The following is a 24,084-nucleotide window of genomic DNA, read 5'->3' as shown; positions in this document are numbered from 1 at the left end:
CTCAACCCGCGCCTTGTTATATCCCGAATATTCAGATATCATGCTCCCAAAACTGGCGCCTTCACAACCCGCGCCTTGCTATCCCGAAATTACAACGCGCGCGAAAATTCCCTCCAGCTGCCAAATGCCGACACGCGAAATCCCCCTTCTAACCCTGAGATGAAAGGGATACTAGTTCAAATTGGTGGGGGGTACTTTTGTAACACACCCTAAATTTTGGACAAGCGCGTCCCTAAGTCATGGTTCACCCCCTCCCATCGCCCCCTTTTCGCCATTCGAAATCGCAGGCCGGCATAACCTCTCCGCTCCAGCCGCGAAACCCCACCCTCCTCCGTCCGCCACCTCACCGCTGCCCAGCCAGAGCCTCTTCCCCGACGATGTCGTCCACCACAACAGCTCAACGTCCCTCGTCCACCTCCCCGGATGAGGATCTGTCGTCCATCTCGTCGTCCCGTCAGTTCAGCCGCCCCGTACTCCACCTCCAAGGAGCTGCTCCGACGATCGCCTCGTCTATCGTGGCTGCTCCATCCCCATAGCGCCGCCTTAACCCGCTCCACCGGAACCGCAACATCCTTACCGACTCCTCGGATGAAGCCGAGGCCTACTCGGCGCCACCAAAGAGGTTGTACACTCATCGCATCGCACCTTCTCCTTAACTCGACCTCCCGGCACCGACGGTGCTCCATCCCGCACCCCCATGGAGCGGCTACCTTGAAGCCGGCGCCGCGGGCGACATCTCCATGACGGCTCTCCCCCAGTGCGAGGCCCCTTCGGCGGCAGCGTCCATACCAGCCGGATCTGCTGCTGCTGCTCCGGCTCTCGCTCACTCGCTCGCGCTGCTGCTGCTGCTCTGGCTCTCGCTCGATCGCTCGCTCGCCCAACTGCTGCTGCTGCTCTCCCCCTTGCTCGTGCTGCTGCTCTACTCCGATTTAGCCATACTTCAGTCGACTGAATCGACTTTGGGCCAGTCGATTTTCAGGGGTTGGGGGGGGGGGGGCTCGCCGGAGTTAAGGAAGAACCACCCACAGCGGGGACGGGGGCTCGCCGGAGAGGTACCCCACTATCTATCTTAGGGTTCAGGGTGGGGGATGGGGGGCCTAGAGGGCTGGCCGGGGCGGCGGTGAGGAGTTGTTTCGGGGCGGCGAGGTGGCGCCGGGGCCGGCGGTTCGACCGGTGGTGGCTGGCGGCTCAGGGGGGGTGTAGGTTGAAGATGAACTGCAGGCCCTCCCTAAACTACATGTCAAGTGCCTCTCTGCTACCATTGCGTTCAGTTTCGACAGTAGCATTCAGATTTCGCAGTAAATTTCAGTTTCGACAGTTAAGTTCAGATTCAACAGTTTTTACCTCATCTTTTGTAGTCAGGTGGTTTTTGGTGATGTAAATTTTACATCTATTTTACATCATCTATTGGAGATGCTATTAGAATCCCACTTGAGATTGACGATGTCTGTCTTGTGCTGCTTCAGCCTTGATGTCTTACGGCTCACCGAAGCTGCTCCAACGACAGAACGATCCATCACCATCATTGACTCAGCAGATGAACCTGAGGAGTACACGGATCCACAAGAGAGGTTGCACTCTTTTTGTTTCTGCTTATGTTATGCATTGCTTAAAATTACCTGCTACTTTATCGTCCTGTTCAGCTCTTAGACTCCCAAGTCAGGTCCAAATTAATGTTCAAATTTGAGTTCTAAGTTAGTTGCGGGGCACATATCGAGACAACAATGAATAGTTCTGGTTCACCTAGGGTATGCCTATGTTGTTCATCTTGGGTGGGAAACAAATAGTAAAGCAATCATCATCTATCTTTTTATTAAATTAAAGCAATCATCAGCCTGCTCTCATTATTTTTGGATCCATCCACTGGTTGTTACCATCACTCTAAATTTCTGGATGCTCTCCTCACATAATCTCACCATATTTTTTTCGTATGCATGTCAGATATTGTACACAGTCATGCTAAACATGTAGAGAAAAAGAGAAGAGTCTTGCGCTGCAATACAATGTCATGCAGACATCGCTCCATGGTGGGTTCAATGGAAAACCCTCCCCACCCCTCTCCAGATTGTAATCCAGAGGAAGGTATCTGTTCTGAGGCGGATTCAGACGCCGCTGACCACTCCTATTTACCCCCAAGCTGTTTGCTCTACCTTGGCATGATGATGTTAGTCATATCATGCATATGTTGCCTTGCAGTGCCTACTTTTGACATCATATATGTCATCTGCTTAGTTTAGACATGTTCTATAATGCCACCTGTTTAGTTTCTATATCATATATGGGAATTATGCAGTCTCATGTCTTTTAGCCAGCCATAATATATGCAAAATGTGCAATGCCATCCTGTTTAACCAGGCATCATATATTTGAATGATATCTTGCCCATCCTTTTCTTCATTACATTTCCATTTGTCGACAATGTTTGTACATTAAACTACTCTTCCTGTGAATCGGCCATTTGGGTGGGAGATGGAAAAATCTGGAGTGAAAACAAGGCCTTCAGAGCAGACAGTGCTACCTGTCGAAGCAGATCTCTTGTTGGGTGCCGATAGCTCCTCAGAGATGGATTCAGAGACAGATGACCAGTCCTATTCCCCCACCGAGGTGTATGCTCTAACTTGGCATGGTTATACTGCTCATATCATGCATATGGTGTCTTGCATTGCATAGTTTAGACATCATATACACAATATTCAACACCATGTTCTTAGTTCAGACATCATATCGAATGCCCTCTGTTTAGCATATAAATCACATATGTGAATTAAATGATGCGATCTTGATTACCTAGATAACATGTAGGTGAATTATGTCATGCGATCCTGTTTAGTTATTCATCATATCTTTGAATTATGTTATGCGCTATGCTATCCAGTTTAGATAGACATCATATATGTGAAATTATGTCATGCTATCCGTTTTAGTTAAACAATATACATGTCAACTATTTCATGCCCTCTTTTTTCCACACTATCTATTGCATCTGTTTCTCATACAATGTCTGTACATTCAACTATATTTCCTGTTTATCAGCCATTTGAATTGGAGCGGGTGATGCCAGTATCTAGAGGACTAAAAACACGGTCTTCAAATAAAACAGTGCTACCTCCATGTGGAGATACCACCCCGGTTGTACATGCACAAGAACCATCCCTACCACACATAACCCAAACTCTCACAGATTGTACCCCTACTGTGATGGACAGAGAACCAGCTTCACCCAATCTAACCCCAACCCCAGCCGATAGTAACCCAGTTCCCGTTGACACAACACCATCTCCACCACAGAGCTCCCAAACAAGAGCAGTTAGTAAGGCAGCTCCAGTGCCCAAAGGGCCAGTACTATCACGTCGAACCCCAACTCCACCAGTTAGTATGCCTATTCCTGTGGAGGAAGCACAACCAGCTAGTCGTAGTTTAGCATCTATCGCATTTGATGTTGTTAAATCGTATGTGCGTATCTTCCCATCTTGGAAATATTATACTGAAGATGAAGGAAAATGCCAGTTGCAGGTGTTTGTCCAGGAGTTATGTGTAAGTAATGTTATTCATGTCAATTACTTTGCTTCGTCCCATACATCCTACCTCCATGATGGTTATAATACAACAAATTTTCCCATTTTTCTCTATAGAGAAGGACCGGTTTGGAAACTCAGGATGAGGTAACCTGTGCTAATACCTCTGCTATCTTCAAGAATGCTTGGTGGCAGTATCGGAATTACCTGAAGAAAACGTACTTCACCGGCTAAGAAACTCATAAAATTCCCTTACGTTCTCCTGAGACACATTTACTGGACGATGACTGGGAACGCCTTGTTCTGTACTGGTCCCGAACCAAGAATGTGGTAAGGTCTATGAGCTCATTTTCTATTCTTAAGTATTATATTCTTGCGTCTTACTGTACTCTGTTCATGTAGAACAAGTGCCTAAACCTGAAGAACAACTGTTCTAATTTAAGATTCCATTGCTATCATAGTTCAAAAAAGCGCTAGACATTAATTGTGCGTTTTGCCACCGCCTTGCGCTTTACTGACCAAAGCACATGCTTATGCGCAGCTATGCACGGATTAAGCGTAGTTATGCACAATGCGTTTTGCCAACGCCTAGAGCCTAGGCGCGCTTAAGCGCTCGCTTAGGTGCGCCTTTTTTAACTATGATTGCTTTGCTCTTGTATCACTGTATTACTCATACAAACTTATTTTTAAATTGAAGGATCCAATCGAAACTCCAATGGCACAACAGGTATGTTCACACATGTTTCTTTAACAGGTTTGCTCTTATCAATAGCTCTATTGATTTCAATTTCAATTGTGTATACAGTTGACTTTCATATCATGCACATTACTAGCATCACAACAGAGCCAATAGTGTTGTTGTATATGTAGACCCATGGTACCCATCTGAAATCTTGTTGTGCCGTGTAGTTTCCCACGCTTTGTATTCTTTCACTGTTGCTTTGTCTTGAACTGATATGATTTGAACCGTGTCTCTATTTTGATTTGGCAAGACAATGCAGTGACCACAGGACATAGATATATGTTTGTTTGATGCTTTTATTATGTACTAGTACTTGGCAATAGAAGACTTGGTACTCTAATCCTGTCACCTTACTAATGAACTGGTTCACCAAAATGAGTTTCATATACTAGTACATGCTAAACTTGTTATGTGTCTGCTTGTTTCTTCTTTTAGAATGCTGACAGAATATTGGGGAAGGGTGCCTTATTAAGCAATGGTAAAGGAAGTAATGCAGATAAGGTTCAGGATAGTGACACATCCTTGTTGGTCTCCAACAAAGCTGATAAAACAGCTAAGGAAGACTATCATGAAGAAAGCGAGACAACCCCAAAGTCATGTCTTGGTTTAGTGTTCGAGCTACTGGCCACTACCGCTTGCACAAGCTATTCAAACTCACTGTCTGAATCACTTCGGTTTCTTGAGTCTCAACTACAAGCTGAAAGACATCGATCAGCTGTGCTGCGACAAGAAGCGGAAGGACTGCGGAAGTCCCTGGATCATTCAGATGCATACTTTCTGGTGCAACAACAGGCGTTGGAGGATTTTAGCGCCAAACAGGACAAAGCTAATAAGCTTGCTAAGCTTATTGCCAGCATGGTGGATACCCAGGATAACTTTTCTTGAGCTCTTCTGAAGTTGTTTCAATTATCCTCTTGTTTTGCTGCAGCGTTTATTTGCACTGGTGGCCAATTTTGACGGCCAGTGTATGTAATATGCTGCTTTGTTCCCTATATTTGCACTCGTGGCGAACTTTGATGCCCAGTGGATGTAATATGTGTAATAGCGGTAATAGGCTAGCGTTTATTGCTTGCTTATTTATTTCCTTATTATCTTGTTTAGTTGTTTGCTTGTAGTCACTGCAGTTCTTTTGCTGTGTTTTTCTAGTGGCCACAATAGCCTATTTTTGAGTAACTAGGCCAAAATAATCATGGCAACACACGGACTATTGTAACCATGGGCCTCCTACAGGCCATATGTTCCATGGGCCTTCTTCCGGCCGTAGGATCCATTGGCCTTCTATACGCACTAGTAGAAAAACACCTAATAGTCCCGGTTCGTAAGGGCCTTTAGTCCCGGTTCATGAACCGGGACTAATGGGCCGTTAGTAATACCTCCACCCATTAGTCCCGGTTCAAACAAGAACCGGGACCAATGTGCCTCCACGTGGCCCTATGCGTCGAGCCCAGTCAGGGGTCTTTTGGTCCCGGTTGGTGGCACCAACCGGGACCAAAAAGCATCCACGCGTCAGCATTCCAGTGGTTGGGGTTTTTGTTATTTTTTTTGAAAGGAGGGGGGGGATTGGGGGTTTTGGGGGGTTAATTTACGTGTTTCATATATTGTGTTAGCTAGCTAATTAATAGAGAGAAGTGTCCTCTCTTATGTCCATGCTTGGTCGACTCTATGTACTATATATACTTAAGTGATCGAGAGAACCATTCAGTACAGAAGTTCATGCATATACCGAGAGAAGTGATCGATCGACCTCTCTCCTTCTCTGAGAGATTGGTCGAACAACAAGTTTTCGTATATCATGTATCTGACGCTACTGGCTACATACATGCATGTACAATATGTATAAGATCTCTTATAATTACAATCCCCTAGCAATTGAAATCAATTTCCACATGGTATTCTCTGGCTTTATTGATGATGTGGTCAAGAAAGAATCCCGCCAATTCCTCTTGAATTGCTTTCATGCGATCTGGTTCTAGGAGTTCATTCCGCATCTGCCACGTCTAATTTGAAGAAGGGGGTTAATTAATACATATATATATATATATATATATATGAATGAAACTCAACAGAAATGATGGTGTAATAAAATGAAATTGTGAATATTATTGCTTACGCACTTCATATTGTCTTTGAGAGTAGCCCCGCTTGTTTTTCAAAGTCGCGTTGTGGATGAACTCGCACACGTAGTATCCACAGAAATCATTCCCTTCTTCCTGCCACAAGCACTTTACGAGAAATAGAGGTAAATCAAACTGATAATGAAGCATTATAAATGGCATTGATGAAAGTATAGCTATAGAATCAACGGGAGATGCGCGCAACTAGCTAGCCAGTAGTACTTACTTTCGGGTATGTATATCATAGCTCCTTCGGCAATCCCGGAGCTTCTGCGGTGAACTGTTTCCAAACCCTGCAAGACAAAGAAAATAATTATTATTACTTGAGATATCAGGAAATGAACAAAAAGTTGCCGATATGATGCGATAATGATCGATTGAACTTACTTGCTGAGCATTTCAGTCATGTCCGCATAGGATTTGGGATCTTTCCATCTCGAGTCTAAGACGGTTACTAGTCCACGCTCAAGCTTAATCTCCAGAAGAATATAGTGGTACCTGTGCATGCATGCATAACTCATCAATTACATTACTATAACCTTGCTTGAGTAATAAGGGAAACCGAATATGCACACGACAGTAACACTCACTTGCCGTTGTAAGGAAAGAGTATGGTATCTTTGTTTAGATTTTTTATCAATGATTGTAGCACGTTGTCCTCGGCCTCTTTGATGTCCTTTTTAACCAGAAATTCATCTATGATATTTGTGTTAATGAACCCAATATCATAAATTACTTGTTTTTTGCACTCGACGATCTTCAATCTGCATAATATATTGAGGATAATTAATTATAAATACATGAAATGAAAGAGCCGAGCTATATATAGTGACTTAATGACAGAAATAGTACTTACAGACAGTAGCAAAAGACCATTAGTTTATCGAGGGCCTTTTGATTGAAGAACGCGAAGAACTCATCAAATGGAACAGTCAACAGATCATTTGCAACGAGACCGTGCTCCTCTTTAATATGCAGATACAAAGCATTCGTACCCTCAGACTCTCTGCAGGTTTCCATGTACCAATTATGGAATCTTCCATCGTTGTTGTCAGAGATTTTTCATCTTTGATGAGAGGCTTCCCGTACTCGTATCTGTGTTCGTCCACCTCCAAGAAATCAGGAAGTGCATCGTCAGGCAGGTAATCATCAAGATTGCCATAACCGGCCACCGTCCCCAGAGCATTAGACACATTGAGCGGGGGGCACGATTGCTGTCCTTGTTCGCCAAGCTGGGCAATTTTTTCCCCTTTGCTCGTTCTTTTGACCTTTTAGCACTGACAGTAGTTCCCGACCGCTGGGCTTGGAGATATGTCTGTTTGGTAATGCGCTCATAGTTGGTTCTCAGCGGAGACTTTGGTGGTTTCCTCAGGGCATCGATAGTGCGCTTTGCTTTCACCGGATCTACCTTCTCCTCCGGAGGTGGATGTCTCTTTGCTTTCACCCCTTCAAAGAACCCCTTCACGTGGGTTCGCACAATCGTATCGTTTTCCTCCTCGGACCTCTCGTATGGTAACTTCTCTAGAGGCTTGAGAGATGGACCGTATTTGTATTGCCTCCCGCCTCTGGTTGTGCTGCTAGACGCCGGAGCAGACGGAGCAGCTGCGGCGTCTATCTTATTTCGTGCTTGCTTACGAGGCGGAGGAGAAGGAGTACGACACGCCGGAGCAGCTGGGGCGGCGGCGGGTCTCTTCCGCCCTTGCTGGCGAGGCGGAGAAGGAGGATGCTGCTGGCTGCTCGGGAGCGCCGGCGTAGGCGGAGAAGGAGGCGGAGTGCCGCCATGCGCCGGAGAAGGAGCCGGAGTGCCGCCACGCGTGCCCTGATCGTCACTCGTCGGAGGAGGAGGCGGTGGAGGAGGCGGAGTGCCCTGACTCGCCGGAGCAGGAGGAGGAGGCGGAGGCATCCAGTTCGGAAGGTTGATGAGCTTCTTCTTCCATAGGCATGGAGTCTTCAGAGCAGAACCCAGCCTAGTCTCCCCTTCACCGGTAGGGTGGTCAAGCACGAGGTCCTCAAATCCCTCCGTTATTTAATCCACCATCACCTTAGCATATCCTTTTGGAATCGGCTGGCAGTGATAAGTTGTCCGGGTCCACTAGGATAAACTTGGCCAACAGCCGCCTTGACCTTCAAATTCATCCATCACGCCATAATGTGGCAATTTTGAGACTCCGTGATACCATCCACGGGATAGCTGGCAGGAGCCGTCAAGACATGCTCCGGCTGAAGCAGCTCGGTGGAAGCCACGCTGCTTCTCCGCTGATATGGCGGGGTAGCTTCGGGGGAAGCTTCGGCAGGTCGTTTGCTGCGATCTGCTGCTTCTCGTTCCTCTTCTCGATCCTCTAGCCCCATTACCCTTTCGTGCAGCGCCTGCAGTTGGTCCTGCTCTAGTTTCTTCCTCCTCTCGTGGGTTTTGTAACCCCCTGCGTCCGAAAAACCAACCTTCCATGGAATGGAGCCTGGCGTGCCTCGTGTCCGTCCAGGGTGCTCAGGATTCCCAAGGGCCATTGTGAGCTCGTCCTTCTCCCTATTTGGAAGGAACGTCCCTCGCTGCGCTGCATCGATATAGTGTCGAAGGTTCTTGACTGGTATTTCCAGTTGCTTGTCCGTCCACTGGCAAAACCCTGTTACAGGGTCTAAGGTTCTGCCAGACCCGAAGAACCAAGTCCGGCAACGGTCTGGCCATCTCATTGTCTCTGGTTCGATCCCTTTTTCAAGCAGATCATTCTCAGCCTTGGACCACTTAGGTCGGGCTTGCAGGTAGCCACCTGACCCCGTGTGATGGTGAAGCGTCTTCTTCGCAGCATTTTTCTTGTTTGTCTCCGACATCTTCTTACTCTTTTGCGATGTCTTGTGGGCCACAAATGCGGGCCAGTGATCTTTGATCTTCTCATATTTGCCGATGAATTCTGGTGTCTTTTTATTTTTGACAAACTGGTTCAGCTCTTTTCTCCACCTCCTCATTAGGGTTGCCATCTGCTTAAGAGCACAAGACTTGATTAATTCCTCTTTAACTGGCTTCTCCGGATCCTCCTCTGGCGGTAGGGTGAAATTTGCCTTCAGCTCAGTCCAAAGATATTCTTTCTGCATATCATTGACATAAGACACCTCAGGGTCTTCCTCCTTAGGCTTATACCATTGCTGGATGCTGATCGGGATCTTCTCCCTAACAAGAACCCCGCACTGAGCAGAAAATGCCTTCCTTGTCCGGATGGGTTCAATCGGTTCGCTGTCGGGCGCGATTTCTATGATCTCAAACTTTTCATCCGAGCTCAACTTTTTCTTCGGGCCTCGTCTCCTTACCGAAGTTGTGCTCGATCCGGAGGGCTAGAAATTATAAGGAAGAAAGACGAGAGTAATTAATATGTGTACATATACCAAAACAATGGAGCATCAATTAACTAGTCAGCACGGGCTTAACTAATATATATATACCTGGCCGGGCTCGGTTCGGTCACCGGAGCAGTCAGCACGGTCTCCTTCTTGTACCTCCATTGTGTCACCGGAGCCATCATGAACATAGTCCTGTTCTTGTACCGGCATTAATGGGCCAAAGCCATCATGAACATAGCCCTCTTCTTCACCCTGTTCTTCCAGCTGACCAACGGTGTCGAGGAGAAATGACGCAACTTCATCCCTTCCATTTGCGATTATGTCCCTCAATATCGCTTCTGTTTCTTCGTCTCGGCAGTGCTCCATAGTTTCTGTAAATATTTACAACATGTCAATTATTATTCAAACATGGTACAGATGGATATATATATATATATATATATATATATATATATATATATATATATATATATATTAGTGGCAAACGTAGAACTAGCCAGCTAATCACAATAAGGAATCATGTTAGTGGCCTCGACGCTGCTTCTCTAGGGTTTGGGGTCGCCTCGACAAAACAACGCTTCAAAGCTTTGGGGTGGCCTTGACGACAACGCTCTTTTAACTTGGTAAATTTGGGTGGCCTCGAGAGAGTTAATTTGTCGGGTCGGGGCGCGGCGGGAGGGGGTAGGAGACCAACATTGTTTTCTCTCTAGGGTTTGGGTGTCCTCGAGAGTTTTGGTCGAGCGAGAGGACCGAGGGGGGTATATATATCGACCGCCCCTCATCCTGAAGTTATCTCGAGGGGGTTATATCGACAACGATGCGACAACGACGAGAAAGGAAAATAATTAAGGAAAAGGAAGAAAAGAGGAAGAAGGAAGAAGGAAGAAGAAGAAGAAAAAAAAGAGGAGAAGAAGAAAGGAATAGAGGAGAAGAAGAAAAAATAGAATTTCTATTTTTTCTTCTTCTCCTCTATTCCTTTCTTCTTCTCCTCTTTTTTTCTTCTTTTTTCCTCTTCTTATTTATTTCTCCTCTTCTTCCTCTCCTCTTCTTCATCTTCTTATTTTCCTTTTTCCTCTCATTCTTTTTCTTCTTCTTTCTTCCTTCTTCCTTCTTCCTCTTTTCTTCCTTTTCCTTATTTTACTTTAAATTTCTCCTCTACACTAACCTAAAATGCACTAACCTAAAATCGATATCTACTAACAACCTAAATAAAAAATTAATACATATATGAAAAAACATATATAAACAAAAAATGCTATGAACATTATATTCATACATACATATATATATAGCCACATCCATTCATCATATATATAGCTACCACACACATATATACATTATATATATGAAAAAAATGCAATGAACAAAAAAAATACACTTATGAAAAAAATACTATGAACATGTACACATATATATATACACATACAAACACATATACACAAAAAATGCAAAAAATTGCTATGGAAATTGCAGGGGCGGCGGGCGGCGGGGCGGCCGCGCAGGACAGGGGCGGCGGCGCGGTGGCCACGCAGGGCAGGGGCGGCGCGCGGCGGCCGCGCAGGACAGGGGCGGCGCGCGGCGGCCGCGCAGGGCAGGGGCGGCGGCGCGGCGGCCGTGCAGGGACAGGGGCGGCGCGCGGTGGCCGCGCAGGGGCGCGGGACGGGAGGGGCGCGGGAGCAGGCTGTGCTCACAGGGGGCGGCGGCGACGAGGCAGGCGAGCAGCCTGACGGCGTCGGTGGCGGCGGCGACGGCAAGGTGGAGCAGGGGCGTCGGGCGACGACGGCGACGACGAGGAGCAGGGGCGCGTCGGGGGAGAAGTGGGCGATTTGGCCGGAAACTGCTAAGTGTTTGCTTATATAGCAAACCCTTTAGTCCCGGTTGGTGCCACCAACCGGGACTAATGCACCCTTTGGTCCCGGTTGGTGCCACCAACCGGGACCAAAGTCCTCTTTTTCGGCAGCCCAAAGGGCGGGAACCGGCGGCCTTTGGTCCCGGTTGGTGGCACCAACCGGGACTAATGCCTCCCCCTTTAGTCCCGGTTGGTGCCACCAACCGGGACCAAAGGCATCTGTGATGCCCGCCTCGGGGCCAAAGTTTAGTCCCACCTCGCTAGTTGAGACGGGCACGCCGTGGTCTATAAGCCCCACTGCCGCATCCCTCTCAAGCTCCTCTCCACCGCAGGCTTTTGGGCCTACCTGCTATTGCTTTGCCTGATGGGCCTTCTGGGCCTACTGCGGGCCTGAATCCTGGCCCATAGTAGGGTTTCATGTCGTATTCAGGCCGTGGGGGGCCAGTAGGAGGCATTTTTTTGTTTTTTTGTTTTCTTTACTTATTGTTGCTATATTTAATTTTTTTCCAGTTTTTTTCTTTTGTTTTCTGCATTATTTATTTTCTTTTGTTTTTTGCTTTATTTTTTAATTGTTTTTTCTTTTAATTTTAGGAAAATTATAAACTTTCTGTTAGCGCCATTAGTTTTCAAATTTGAAAACACTTTTTTTTTGTTTTCTTTCTTGCTTTATTTATTTTATTTTGTTTCTACTTACAACAAAATACTTATTGTTGTTTTTTTTGTTTTGTTTTCTGCATTATTTATTTTCATTTGTTTTTTTCTTTATTTTTTAATTGTTTTTGCTTTTAGTTTTAGGAAAATTATAAACTTTCTGTTAGTGCCATTAGTTTTCAAATTTGAAAACACTTTTTTTGTTTTTTGTTTTCTTTCTTGCTTTATTTATTTTATTTTGTTTCTACTTACAACAAAATACTTATTGTTGCTATTTTTAATTATTACGAGGGACGAACCATAAGACATTAAAGCATTTCAAATGAACTCTGAAAAAGTTGAAAGTTGGCATGGTATCATAAATTGACCCACATAGCATGTGCATGTACAAAACGGATAATGGTATCATACTCGTCAGTTACAAAGTTGGCATGGTATCATCATAATAGTTGCGGGAGAAAGTCTTCACTTTTTCTTCGCTTGTGTCATTTTCTTATTGCGCCGTAACCATGGATAATCTTCATCGTTTATCAGGATGCTGGGGTCAGCCTTGACTTTGAAGGGAGGAATTTCATGAAACTTTTCATAATCTTTAGGCATGTCTGTCTTGTCCTCCACTCCCACGATGTCCCTTTTTGTTGAAAGAACTATGTGGCGCTTTGGCTCATCGTATGATGTATTCGCTTCCTTATCTTTTCTCTTTCTCGGTCTGGTAGACATGTCCTTCACATAGATAACCTGTGCCACATCATTGGCTAGGACGAACGGTTCGGCAGTGTACCCAAGATTTTTCAGATCCATTATTGTCATTCCGTACTGTGGGTCTACCTGTACCCCGCCTCCTGACAGATTGACCCATTTGCACTTAAACAAAGGGACCTTAAAATCATGTCCGTAGTCAAGTTCCCATATGTCCACTATGTAACCATAATATGTGTCCTTTCCCCTCTCGGTTGTTGCATCAAAGCGGACACCGCTGTTTTGGTTGGTGCTCTTTTGATCTTGGTCAATCGTGTAAAATGTATTCCCGTTTATCTCGTATCCTTTCCAAATCAATACAGTCAAAGATGGTCCCCTGGACAACTAGTACAGCTCATCACAAACAGTGTTGTCACCTCTGATACGTGCTTCCAACCAACTGCTGAAAGTCCTGATGTGTTCACATGTAATCCAGTCGTCGCACTGCTCCGGGTGTTTGGAGCGCAGACTGTTCTTGTGTTCATCGACATACGGGGTCACCAAGGTAGAGTTCTGTAGAACTGTGTAGTGTGCTTGAGACCAAGAATATCCGTCCCTGCATATTATTGAGTCCCTTCCAAGCGTGCCTTTTCCAGTCAGTCTCCCCTCATACCGCGATTTAGGGAGACCTATCTTCTTAAGGCCAGGAATGAAGTCAACACAAAACCCGATGACATCCTCTGTTTGATGGCCCATGGAGATGCTTCCTTCTGGCCTAGCGCGGTTATGGACATATTTCTTTAGGACTCCCATGAACCTCTCAAAGGGGTACATATTGTGTAGAAATACGGGGCCCAGAATGACAATCTCGTCAACTAGATGAACTAGGACGTGCGTCATGATATTGAAGAAGGATGGTGGGAACACCAGCTCGAAACTGACAAGACATTGCACCACATCACTCCTTAGCCTTGGTATGATTTCTGGATCGATCACCTTCTGAGAGATTGCATTGAGGAATGCACATAGCTTCACAATGGCTAATCGGAGGTTTTCCGGTAGAAGCCCCCTCAATGCAACCGGAAGCAATTCCGTCATAATCACGTGGCAGTCATGAGACTTTAGGTTTTGAAACTTTTTCTCTACCATATTTATTATTCCTTTTATATTAGACGAGAAGCTAGTCGGGACCTTCATACTAAGCAGACATTCAAACAAGATTTCCTTCTCTTCTTTGGTAAGAGCATAGCTGGCAGGACCTTCATACTGCTTTGGAGGCATGCCGTCTTTTTCATGCAAACGTTGTAGGTCCTCCCGTGCCTCAGCTGTATCTTTTGTCTTCCGATACACGCCCATGAAGCCTAGCAGATTCACGCAAAGGTTCTTCGTCACGTGCATCACGTTGATCGAAGAGCGGACCTCTAGGTCTTTCCAGTAGGGTAGGTCCCAAAATATAGATTTCTTCTTCCACATGGGTGCATGTCCCCCAGCGTCACTCGGAACAGCTAGTGCGTCGGGACCCTTTCCAAAGATTACGTGTAAATCATTGACCATAGCAAGTACGTGATCACCGGTACGCACGGCGGGCTTCTTCCGGTGATCTGCCTCGCCTTTGAAATGCTTGACTTTCTTTCGACATTGATGGTTGGTCGGAAGAAATCGATGATGGCCCAGGTACACATTCTTCCTGCAGCTTGCCAGGTATATACTATCGGTGTCAAGTAAATAGTGCGTGCATGCGTGGTATCCCTTGTTTGTCTGTCCTGAAAGGTTACTGAGAGCGGGCCAATCGTTGATGGTCACGAATAGCAACGCCTTTAGGTTAAATTCCTCCTGTTTGTGCTCATCCCACGTACGTACACCGTTTCCATTCCACAGCTGTAAAAGTTCTTCAACTAATGGCCTTAGGTACACATCAATGTCGTTGCCGGGTTGCTTAGGGCCTTGGATGAGAACTGGCATCATAATGAACTTCCGCTTCATGCACATCCAAGGAGGAAGGTTATACATACATAGAGTCACGGGCCAGGTGCTGTGATTGCTGCTCTGCTCCCCGAAAGGATTAATGCCATCCGCGCTTAAAGCAAACCATACGTTCCTTGGCTCACTTGCAAACTCATCCCAGTACTTTCTCTCGATTTTTCTCCACTGCGACCCGTCAGCAGGTGATCTCAACTTCCCGTCTTTCTTACGGTCCTCACTGTGCCATCGCATCAACTTGGCATGCTCTCTGTTTCTGAATAGACGTTTCAACCGTGGTATTATAGGAGCATACCACATCACCTTCGCAGGAACCCTCTTCCTGGGGGGCTCGCCGTCAACATCACCAGGGTCATCTCGTCTGATCTCATACAATAATGCACCGCATACCGGGCATGCGTTCAGATCCTTGTACGCACCGCGAAAGAGGATGCACTCATTAGGGCATGCATGTATCTTCTGCACCTCCAATCCTAGAGGGCATACGACCTTCTTTGCTGCGTATGTACTGTCGGGCAATTCGTTATCCTTTGGAAGCTTCTTCTTCAATATTTTCAGTAGCTTCTCAAATCCTTTGTCAGGCACAGCATTCTTTGCCTTCCACTGCAGCAATTCCAGTACGGTACCGAGCTTTGTGTTGCCATCTTCGCAATTGGGGTACAACCCTTTTTTGTGGTCCTCTAACATGCGATCGAACTTCAGCTTCTCCTTTTGACTTTCGCATTGCATCCTTGTATCGACAATGACCCGGCGGAGATCATCATCATTGGGCACATCGTCTGGTTCCTCTTGATCTTCAGCAGCTTCGCCCGTTGCAGCATCATCGTGCACATCGTCTGGTTCCTCTTGATCTTCAGTAGCATCACCGTATTCAGGGGGCACATAGTTGTCATCGTACTCTTCTTCTTCGCCGTCTTCCATCATAACCCCTATTTCTCCGTGCCTCGTCCAAATATTATAGTGTGGCATGAAACCCTTGTAAAGCAGGTGGGTGTGGAGGATTTTTCGGTTAGAGTAAGACTTCGTATTTCCACATATAGGGCATGGACAACACATAAAACCATTCTGCTTGTTTGCCTCAGCCACTTAGAGAAAATCATGCACGCCCTTAATGTACTTGGAGGTGTGTCTTGAACCATACATCCATTGCCGGCATCTGCGTGCATTATATATAATTAAGTGTGTCAAAAATCATTACAGAACATCATGAATAGATAATTAAGTGACCAAATTAATAGAAGTTCATCATCACATTAAAACCAAAGTACATACATAGTTCTCATCTAACAACATAAAGCTCTGCAGAGCATCTAAATTAATTAAACCATACACTGAAACTATGTAAAACATTTCAATGCGAAAACAAATGCGATCATAATCGCAACCAATGTAACAACTGATCCAACGGCATAATGATACCAAGCCTCGGTATGAATGGCATATTTTCTAATCTTTCTAATTTCAAGCGCATTGCATCCATCTTGATCTTGTGATCATCGACGACATCCGCAACATGCAACTCCAATATCATCTTCTCCTCCTCAATTTTTCTAATTTTTTCCTTCAACAAATTGTTTTCTTCTTCAACTAAATTTAACCTCTCGATAATAGGGTCGGTTGGAATTTCCGGTTCAACAACCTCCTAGATAAATAAAATCTATGTCACCTTGGTCGGCATAATTGTCATAAACAATAAATGAACCAATAGTTATGAAAAGATAATATATACCACATCTGAATCATAGACAGGACGAGGGCCGACGGGGGCGGATACCAAAACCATCGCACTATATAAGATGCAAAAATAAAAGTAAGAAAATTATACAAGTATCTACATAAATATACAAGTAAGATTTTTTTCCTTTCAGAAAGAAGATAAGAACAAGAGGCTCACCACGGTGGTGCCGGCGACGAGATCGGCGCGGGCGATCGACGATGGTGAAGACGGGGACGGGACGTGATGGACCGCTAAACCTAGACAAATATTGAGGAAAATGGAGCTTGGAGGTCGAGCTTGGAGAGGAGAAAGCTTAAGTAGTGTGGCTCGGGCATTCCATCGAACACCTCGTGTGCATAGGAAGTGAGCTAGAGCACCACAAAGCTCTCCTCTCGCCGGCCACGAAAAACAGAGCACTGGGAGTGCTCTGCTCGCGGGCGAGGGGTAGATATAGGCAACTAATTGGTCCCGGTTCGTGCCACGAACCGGGACTAAAGGGCAGCCTTTGGTCCCGGTTCACTCCACCAACCAGTACCACTGGTGATGGGCCAGGAGCAAGGCGCATTGGTCCCGGTTCGTCCCACCAACCGGAACCAATAGGTCCAGCCGAACCGGGACCAATGGCCCACGTGGCCCGGCCGCCCCCCGGGGCTCACGAACCGGGTCCAGTGCCCCCAATGGTCCCGGTTCTGGATTGAACCGGGACTAATGGGCTGACCCGGCCTGGACCATTGCCCCCTTTTCTACTAGTGACGGGCCGTATGATCCATTGGCCTTCTATACGGGCCTTCTATGGGCCTTAGGATTCATGGGCTTTCTATGGGCCGTAGGGTCCATGGGCCTTCTACGGGCTGTGCGATCCACTGGCCTTCTATGGGCCGTACGATCCATGGGCCTCATACAGGCCGTAGGATCCATGGGCCTTCTACGGGGCGTATCGTTATTTCGCCAATCATGAGCCGTACTGTTCGTGGACCATAACGGGCCGTATTTGATTACTCTATGAAAACAGCCCAACGGTTTTTTTTGACATGAAAACGGCCCAACATATTAACGGTCCACAAACGGGCCGACTGCAATGACGGGCTGAATTAGACCCACAAGCAGAAAATGACAGTAACGGGTCGTATGTAACCAAATGCTGCAAATGAGCCCAAGAACCAATGGGCCCTGAGAAGGCCGAAAGATAACTTAGCCTGGAAACGGCCCAATGAAATAACAGGACGTTAATGGGTATAAAGTGATACACTGTTCTTTACGGGCCAGTTTCACAACGGGCCGTTAATGGGCCAAGAGTTATAAAGGGCCTCATATGGGCCGAAAGAAGTCATGGGCCACACATGGGCCAGAAGTTAAAACGGACTGGAATCATATTGGACGGTCCAGATGACGCTACTGGGCCTAATTCAGAGAGGTCATAACGGGCTCTGGGTTAGCGGGCTGTAAATGGGCTATAGGCGAACAGGCCGTTAACAGGCTTTCCGTGGGCCGGCCGGCCACCTTTTGACCAAGTCAAACGGGCCGACCTTTTCACAGGAATGGGCCTCTGTTGGGCCGTGCCACGTGTCAACGTAATATAGGCACCTTCGGTCCAATGAGTGGATGACATCTGTCCCAATGGTGAGCCGACACGTGTTTTCTCCAGCCAATGATGATTTTACACGTGAAAAATCCTCATTGGTCGGGGCTGTTAACGGGTTATCGGATCCAAAACCGGACCCGATAGCTTAACGACGTTCCGTTACGGTGGATGCCACGTGTCGGTCACCCTCGACGAAAACACTTCTGTGACGCGTGATTTATCGTCATGGAAGTGGACACTTCCGTGATGATAATTTTGGTAATGTCATGGAACACTTATACGACAGCACAGGTATGACTATCTTGATTCTGTCATAAAATCATCATGGATGTACATGCATGACAGAAAACGTGTTCTACTGTGACAAACACGTATCATCATGGAAGTGTATTTTTTTTATAGTGAGAGGTGCACCTCCCATTTCCTCGCGACAATCCTTATGCTTCAGATGTTCTAGACCTGTTTTGGTAATGCGAGATATGTGTTAGGAATTTACCAGAGTTCTTGCGTATATGTCAGTAGCTTCGATTCATAATCTCTTTTCATTGCTTGTATCTTTGGTTGAGATCTCCAAGCATTGCACCCTTTTGTTCTTATAGCTTCAGTGTTTGGATGTCAAAGGAATATCAGGTTCTTTTGGCTGCTTGTGCAGCATTTAAGGTTGAGGCGTCATTGAGCGCATTAAGCCTGGAGATTAGATCTGCTAACCATTTCTTCACAGCGTGTTTTGCGTTAGACAGGAATTTTCATAACTTATCAACACATGTGCACATGTGAAACAAAGCAACCATGTTACGAACACGGAACGGATGCATTTTTCTTACACTGAACATACATGCAGTACATGGTAATAGTTCAGTGCTCAACGGCAGAGACAATCAGACAGATAATACGTGCTGATGCCCAACATTTTCTAACACTTGGGAATCGGTCAGCCCAGCGCCTATAGCCTGCAATCAGTACGAAAAGAAAGTTCGATGATTATGTTTCAGACCACACACACCAAATGAGGTCCGTGCTTTCTTCCTCTTCATCTGTAAGACCGACAGATTATGGTGTTTACCTGTTGCGATTGCAATGATTTGCTTTTGGTTAAATCGTTCCCTATCGTCGTCAGGGATATCCTGTAGGAGTAGGACAATGCAGAAAGCCACCATCAAGCAAACACGTTGAGAATTAAATAACAAGAGAAGCAAATTCAAGCAACTATAAAATTCTTGAATTGCCATGACCACGGTTCAGAAACAAGATAAAAACAGTCAGTTTTCTGAACCTTTGCCAAGACAATCGAGAGATGTGTATTTTTTTTTTTGAACCTGAGAGATGTGTACTTTGACAAGTGTGCAGAGACAAACGGAGGGAAGTAATTCCATTACAATGTTATAAGTACAGTACAGTTACAATGTTAACCGTTGCGTACTTTAACAGGTATGCACAGCCGATGAGCTCCGTCAAAACCTGCTGCTGACCCGCCAGCTGCCGGCCACGGTGACATCGAGCAGCAGCAACTCGGGTGCGAGCCTCCCTTTCTTCTCCCCGCCGGCGTCGATCACCCCACTTCCCTTGAGGTCAGCTCTGCAGCCATCATCATCAACGACAGGAGCGAGGCGGCGCTCAAGCAGCTGGCGGGCAAGACGCCACTGCCGCAGTGGCATCGGCTACTGAAGGCAGTGATGGAGGCGCGGCCTCTGCTGGTGGCCGGGCCGGTGCCGCGGTGGTGCGACCCACATTTTTTCTACTCGTCGAAGCTACTTGAAATTGCTGTATTTTCAGACTTGTCTCTGGCGCCAATCATACACTATTAGTACAAAAGAAACCAAGGTGCCAGCTACTATGAAAAAGTTTTGTACGTACTACTGGTTTTAGACTGAAATTTTCTGAATTGATTGAACATACAGAAAGGAACCAAAAAAGAAACAGTTACTCCAAACCTATATGTATGACGTAATTTGGATTCCATTGAGAATTAAAAGGTTACGGATCATTCGCAAAAAAAAAAAGGTTACTGACCAAGCATACATAGAAAAAAGAAATGGCGCCTGATCGCATCAACAAGATACACATAGAAAGCAAGTATTAGCCTTAACTTGTCCTGGATAATGATCATCGTGAATAAAAAAGGGGCACATTTACATTTGTGATAATTTTACCGAGAGAGACGGACCTCAGACATCTCCCCAAGAGTGATGGTATTGCCTGTGTCGGCATGATAAGTGCATGATGAATCATGAAAAAATATTTGATGAAAGAAACAAAACAAAAGTAATAGTACGAATTTACATACAAGACAAAATATCACCAGGCAATGGTGCTTTCTCCATTTATGAACGCCCTGTCTTGTAGATCCCTGATCCATTGGCATACTTTGTTGCATATCTTGATCGCTTGGATCTGCAAACAAAATGCATCGTGTTCAGGCAAGTTGTACATATTACCCCTATGACCTCGCCCCCCCCCCCCCACCACAAAACCTTTGATTCGCAAAGTTTCCAAGTAAACTTCTGAAAATCCATTTTGGTTTCAAAATGGTTTCAGACTAGTTTCATTTTTTTCTCAGAATTTTACATACATTTTCAGAACGGTTCCAGAATTGTTCAGAAGGGTTTCATAATTTTCTCAATTTCTGACATACAAACTTCAATGGTTTCACCAATTTTTACTAATTCCGTTTTAGTATCAGTATGTTCTCTGACAAGTTTCAGAACTATTGCAGTTAGTTCATCCATGTTCACTTTTTCCCACATTGTTTCAGAACCATTCGGGAATTGTTCACACAATTTCACAACTTGAACCTTGTTTCAACATATATAAATTGGATGTCACTACACCCTACAAGAAAAAATTCCAAGCTTCAGTGGCTTGACACGTCTGCACCTACGCCGACACTTATTCCGTGTCCATACACCCTACATACGGCGACATATTGGATGTCACTAAGCATACACCTACGCCGACACATAAATTGTTAGGGCCCACACATGTGCCGACACACAACGTGTTGTTAGCCAATTGCCGACAGCTAAGTTGTTGCTTCGTACTTGCTGACACATAGTATGTCCACAATGATGTATCTACACCGACACATGGTCCGGAGGCAAAACTTCATAGCTACCCCGACAGTTTCTTCATGGAGACTAGTGGACCTTTGCCCACAGAAGTGTGTCACATAAGCTCTACTGTGGTGTAGTGATAAAACTGAATAAGTTTCACTGATTCTTCATACAGGTTTCAGGCTGGTTTGATATTGGGGTTCATACATCATTGTAGTTGACAGTTGACTCAAAATTCGGGTGGGATTTCAATCTAGTTTCATACAGATTTGACAAGGTTTTTGTATGTTTGTTGTTGTCCTGTTCCATAATTCAGCTGGCCCCGACAAAGTTTCAGAAAGTTTACCCAAAATGTTCAAGACAAGTTTTTAGAAGTTTTAGTTTCCGTTGATAGTTGATCTATTCTCCAATTTATTTATATTATAGATAATTGATGCAAGTTCCATATATAAATTGAAAAACAAGTCATGGAAAGGATGAGGTGACCAAAAAAACTTGATGTTTCTATCCCAATTTTTTTTTTGAGAATCACCGGGGGGGGGGGGGGGGAGCTCCCCCACCTGAATATATTACTCAAAGGACTACCGTGGCAGCAAGTACATAATTACATAGGCACAGTGCAATGTGCAGAGAGGTAGGAGCGCCACGAGAAGACGTCCTCCTTGTCTTGTGTTTCCACGAGACGATGAGACCAAAGGTCCAAATCAGAAATAAGGTTCCTAAGGGTTATTACAGAACTTTGATCAACAGTCCTAAACACCATGTCATTACGTGCTGCCCAAATCTTCCATAATAATGCCATGAGGACCAAGGGCCATGCCGTGGTAGAGAGGTGAGGAGGTAGAGTGACGTCCCAGAGCTCCTGATGTCGTCGGCTTGTGGCGGAAACCCAAGACGTTACCAAATCCTATTGGCAAGAGGACACGTGATGAAAAGGTGGCTGGAGTCTTCGGGCAACCTAGCACACCGGGGGCATATATCTGAAGAGATTATATGCTTGTGTGCAAGATTGACCCTGGTATTGAGGCGGTCTTTAAAGAGTAGCCAGGTGAAGACTTTAAGCTTTCGAGGAGCCTTGGCGCTCCAAATGAGAGGAGCAACGAGATCGTTATCTGACCAAGCCATGAGGGCACTGTACGAGTGCCTGGCGGTGAAGCCAATGCCATGTTGTAGGAACCATTGATCTTCTCCTGCCGAGGGCATGAAGTCCTGCAAAATAGCCATAAGCGAAACAAGCTTTTGTTCTGCCGTGAGAGTGAGACAATTACAGAGGTTAGCTTGGATACCGAAACGTCAAATGTTAGCCACTTTAACCAGCTCTAGGGTGGAGTGTGAAAACAGGTGGGGGAAGGTGATGGTAAGGGGTTATGGGGTTAGCCAAGTGTCAAGCCAGAAATAAGTATGTGAGCCATTGTTTGTTAGCACGAACGAGATAGTCTGCAGGGTAGAGATTTGTTGTGAAATCGTGCGGCAAAGAAAGGAGGTTTGAGGGGATGGTGAGACTAGGGCGTTGGGGTGTTGGAGATCAAGCCACTCTAACCAAGGTGTCTGGCGGAGGAGAGTGCTTTGGCAGCAAATTTCATAAGGAGGCAGTTGTTTTGGACCTACAGGTTTTTAAGCCCTCATCCTGTCTGGCATCAAGCCTCGACTGGTCGAACCACTGGAGCGTTCGGCCGGCTGTTGGCTTGACGAGTTGCCAGCCGTCCTCTGGAGTCTGCGCATGACTCCAAACAAGTCAACTGGCTTCACACCCTTCTTCCTCGTCTACGGTGCTGAAGCCGTCATCCCGACGGACATAGAGTTCGACTCTCCGCGAGTCACCATGTACACCGAGGAAGAAGCAGAAGAAGCACGTCAAGACGGTGTCGATCTGTTGGAAGAGGGCCGGCTGTTGGCACTCAGCCGGTCCAGCATTTACCAGTAGAGCCTGCGCCGATACTACAACAGGAAGGTCAGGCCGAGATCTTTCCAAGAGGGCGACCTTGTGCTCCGGCTGATCCAGCGAACAGCCGGCCAGCACAAGCTGTCTGCGCCTTGGGAAGGCCCCTTCATTATCAGCAAGGTGTTGGGAAACGACTCCTACTACCTGATCGACACTCAGAAGCCCCGAGCACGCAAGAGGGACGACTCCGGCAAAGAGACGGAGCGCCCATGGAATGCAAATCTTCTCCGAAGATTTTACAGTTGATGCAGTATGTATCACGCTACCCTTTGTATTAAAGTACCAAGACTTCGGGGCCCCCGAGACAAGCTCAGGGACTGCCCTTTTTGTTATCTGTATGATAAGAATTATGCCTTCGAGTATACTACTCTTTGTTATGCCGCTTGGCACCGGGCTCGACTAGTCGGCCCGGGGACTCGCCGCCTTGCGCTATGAAATGCTTCCTGCAGTCGGACAAGTAGTGCGTGGCGCCTAAGCCGTCTCCTGTCAGAAGCCGCAGCTCGTAGAGTGACTAATTGGTGGACAGGAGTAAGGAAGAATAGGCGTCCACACGAAAAATGGCTAAGGACTCAAAGCATAAGCATAGCTTAAGCCGGTTTCCTGCCTCTCTTACCAAAACCGACTCTTTAGTAGTCAGCCTGCCGCTTTCTATCCAACTTGTTAAGAAGACTCTAAAAAATGGCCAAGTACTTGCCTTCCCAAAGTAGCCAAGCACTTGATCCAGTGGCAGCCGCAGAACGGTTGTCCGACTGGCAAGGCGGCAACTAAGGGAAGGCGGCAAAGGAAAAAGCCAAAGGAGCAATGAGCAAGGAAAGATAGAACTCGGATAAATATTTACATAGCATAGGCCCTTGGCCGAATCTTCAAGCAGAAGTTTAAAATACACCCCGCGGGTGGAATTGTTCAAATTAACAAGTTCTTCAAAGACTACTAA

The 24,084-nt window shown here is 46.0% G+C and overlaps 1 pseudogene; it reads right to left on the bottom strand.

Moving 5' to 3' along the window:
* The window catches only part of LOC123139600 (uncharacterized), a 42,845-nt pseudogene extending 23,032 nt beyond the window's left edge, over positions 1–19,813 (bottom strand).
* Positions 19,814–24,084: the final 4,271 nt, after the last annotated feature.

This window comes from Triticum aestivum, chromosome 6B, assembly GCF_018294505.1.
Source record: "Triticum aestivum cultivar Chinese Spring chromosome 6B, IWGSC CS RefSeq v2.1, whole genome shotgun sequence".
NCBI lineage: Eukaryota > Viridiplantae > Streptophyta > Magnoliopsida > Poales > Poaceae > Triticum > Triticum aestivum.
The sequence above is the reverse complement of the archived record's forward strand: the minus strand, read 5'-3'. Positions and strand labels throughout refer to the sequence as shown.